General features: G+C 43.8%; 1 pseudogene; it reads left to right on the top strand.

Annotated features, from left to right (window-relative positions):
• The first annotated feature begins 1,396 nt into the window (after nt 1–1,396).
• On the top strand, nt 1,397–3,858 carry LOC115837356 (annotated as a pseudogene).

Raw genomic sequence — 3,858 nt, 5'->3', positions numbered from 1 at the left:
AGATGTAATCAATCCAGCTGTTTCTGTACCTCAACTTCCATCTTCTGTATGTCACTTTCCTTTTCCTGTCCATAAATCATCTTCTACCACAGAGCTGTGCTGAAGTCTCTCTGAACCTATTTTGGTTTTGGGACTGCCTGATTTGTGAGGCCTTCTTAGTTCAATCAAACTGTTTAATTTGTCTATGGTTGTTTCTTTTGGCAACTCCAAGTGATTCAAAAGGTAAACTCAAGCTAGATCGTAAAGCATGTAACAATACGCATTGAGGAGTTTGGACTTACCTTAAACAAGATAGCACTGAAGGGTTTTTAAAGCAAGTAAGTGACATAATCAGATTTGAATTTGAGAACAATTACCCTCATGGCACTCTAGAGAACAGACTGGAGGGGTCAATACTAGAGGAAGTTAGGAAGATATTGGAGAAATCCAGATGAGATAATAGGTTGAACTAAAGTGAAAGTGTGGATAGAAAAAACTGAGTGAATGTAAGAGTTATTAAATAGAATAGACTTGGTGATAGGTTGAATAAAGGTGGGGAGGGAACAAAAGGAATGTATTTCATGCAGAGGTAAGGAAGAGAAACACATCAAAGATGACACTCAGTTTCTGGTAACGACAGCTAGGTGATTGTTCATAAAAAGAAGCCCAGACAGGGTGATCAGGTTTAGGGCAATTGAATGAGTGGAGTTTTGAACTATGGTCTTTGGGTTTTAGGATAGCTAGGGGTAGATATCTAAGGAATGCTTGGATTCAGAGGTATGGAGCTCATGAGAGAGATGTAGCCTAGGGAGAGATCTGGATATCATCAAATACATGGTTCAGAGAGCCAAAGGAGTTGATGGAGTACCCAGAGGGGGAATGGAGTAAGAAAGATATAAGACCAAAATCCTAAGAACAAAATGTGAGGATGTTTGGTGTGGTACTTTGAGTAAGCAGGTGTTTCTTTTTCTTTCTTTCTTTTTTTTTTTTTTTTTTTTTGCAGATGGAGTCTCACTCTGTTGCCCAGGCTGGAGTGCAGTGGTGCATCTCCCCTCACTGCAAGCTCCACCCCCCGGGTTCATGCCATTCTCCTGCCTCAGCCTCCCAAGTAGCTGGGACTACAGGCGCCCACCACCATGCCCGCCTAATTTTTTTGTGTTTTTAGTAGAGACGGGGTTTCACAGTGTTCACCAGGTTGGTCTTGATCTCCTGACCTTGTGATCCGCCTGCCTCGGCCTCCCAAAGTGCTGGGATTATAGGCGTGAGCCACTGTGCCCGCCGCAGGTGTTTCTTTTCATTACTGAATTTGAAAGGTACCACGAACTGTGTCCAGAGTTAGGGCCCATTTACATGATCTCAGGAAATTTGTCTTGCAGTCTCCTTTTGGAAGAGTTACTATCATCTAGTGTTGACTGTCATGCCTGCACTGTCTCCCTACACAGGGGACTCTAGTGGGACTACCCTATTGGCATCACTATTTGATGACCAGTATGGGGTGCTCGTCTATGAGGAACTGACACAGAGGTACCTAAAGGAATGCTTGGCACCCTACGAGCAACATGAGAACCTTCGAGTGGGTAAGACCACTGAAAAGCAAGTGTCTAAAATGTCACTTGATGGGGACACAACCAATAGGTGCTGAGCCAGCAGGTTACCTTTAGCAATTCAATAACATTTTCCTCTGGGAGAAAGTGTAATGGTATAGTGGTTAAAGGCATAGGTGCTAGGAAAACTAAAAAGGTTGAAATCCCATTTCTTGCTCTTATCAGCTATTTGACACCTAGTAAGTTACTTCATTCCTCTAAGCTTCAGATTATTCATCTATAAAACAAATAGCAAATCATAGGGAAATTGAGGTTTAAATAATTTATGTAACATGATCTATATAATAGATGAATAGCTATATACTATATGTAATCTAATAATAACCAATGTAAATCTCAGTATGTGGCATACATTCTATGTTAACTACATGTGCTTGATGTCAGTTTATTGCCTCTCTTCTCCAAAGTGATTCTGCCTTACCAGCTCTGTGATGATGGAGATTTAAATACTTTTCCTTTGTAGTGAGAAAATATCTAGCTTTATCAGGGGAGAGTGCTGGAGGATCATTGCAAAAGCAGGGATTTATCTAGTGTGCTGCCATTTTTGCTTCTCCTTTGTTCCTGCTGCAAAGATGCCAGCAGCATGTGTGTTGGGACACCAGCATACTCCACCTACCTGCATGTCCAGGATGTATAGTCTTTTGCCAAGCTTGTAGCCTGGCCTGGACTGGTGATCACCTCACCTGGCACTCAGGACATGATCAATGAACATCTCATGCTATCGGGCACTCTGCTCACAAGTAAACTCCAGATGCCCTGACTCCCTCTTTGTGCCTACCTGGCTATCAGCCTCTGCCCATCCGTACTCGAGTTGCTTATTGTGTAACTCTAGACACAAACACTGTGCACTCTAAGCCACACATGTCCTTAGGCCTCATACCCTCTGTGTGCCTGTTACCATCCTCAACCTGCTTGCGTTGCATAAGGTTGTTAAGACGCTCAGATATCCACACTGCATATCCGTCTGTACACTGCCTTACCAATGAGTAGAATCCCCAAACTCCCAATTCCTTCGTAAGCCTGCCTGCCTGCCAGCACCATCACACCTGCCAGAGGGTAGTTTCCTGCTTGCTTAGCAACTATACACTAGCTCTAGCCTGGGCAACACAGCAAATGCCTCTGCTATCTACTAGGCTCTGAATCCCAACCTTGGGAAGGGCCTCTCTTTCCAAGTTTCTTCTTCTGTGGGTACTCTGCCTTATCCCTAGGGTATTCCTTTGAGTTCTCTTTACAACTTTATAACAGTTTTACAGTTACGTCCCTACTTAATACTTTTTATATTAAACTTTCCATATTCAAATTGATCGTTTGTTCCAGAATGAACAATGACTACTATACTATTTTTAGATATTTTATTCAACTAATATTTATGGAGTCCCTACAATGTGGCTGGCACTTTATAAGTATCGGTCAAACATCAGAGAACAAAACAAACTTTCTGCCTTATGGAACTTGCATTCTCTATAGAAAGACTGAGATTGGGCTCTCTCCTCCTGCCACCCAAGATGCCAAAAAGAAAGGCTAATGGGAAGAAGCAGGTGGCCAAGAAAGTGGTGAATCCCCTGTTTGAGAAAAGAATTAAAAATTTTGGCATTGGACAGGACATCCAGCTTAAAAGGGAGCTCACCTACTTTATGACATGGCCCCATTGTATCAGTTTGCAGTACCAGAGAGCTATCCTCTATACGTGGCTGAAAGCGCCTCCGGTGATTAACCAGTTCACCCAGGCCTTGGACCGCCAAACAGCTACTCAGCTTCTTAAGCTGGCCACTGACCAGAGAAAAAGCAAGAGAAGAATCAGAGGCTGTTGGCCTGGGCTAAGAAGAAAGCTGCTGGCAAAGGATATGTCTCTGCTAAGAGATCACCTGTCCTTCAAGCAGGAATTAACACCATCACCACCTTGGTGGGGAACAAGAAGGCTCAGCTGCTGGTGACTGCACAGGACATGGATCCTATCGAGCTGGTGTCTTCCTGCCTGCCCTGTGTCATAACATGGGGGCCCCTTACTGCATTATCAAGGGAAAGGCAAGACTGGGGCATCTAGTCCACAGGAAGACCTGCACCATTGTAGCCTTCACACAGGTTAACTTGGACAACAAAGGAGCTCTGGCTAAACTGTTGGAAGCTATCAGGATCAATTATAACGACAGATATGATGAGATTCCCCATCACTGGGGAGGCAGCGTCCTGGGTCCCAAGTCTGGCTCGCATTGCCAAGCTGGAGAAGCCAAAGGCTAAAGAACTTGCCACCAAATGGTTAAATATACACTGTTGA

The sequence above is a fragment of the Nomascus leucogenys genome, chromosome 11 (assembly GCF_006542625.1).
Source record: "Nomascus leucogenys isolate Asia chromosome 11, Asia_NLE_v1, whole genome shotgun sequence".
NCBI classification, from domain to species: Eukaryota; Metazoa; Chordata; class Mammalia; order Primates; family Hylobatidae; genus Nomascus; species Nomascus leucogenys.
The sequence above is the reverse complement of the archived record's forward strand: the minus strand, read 5'-3'. Positions and strand labels throughout refer to the sequence as shown.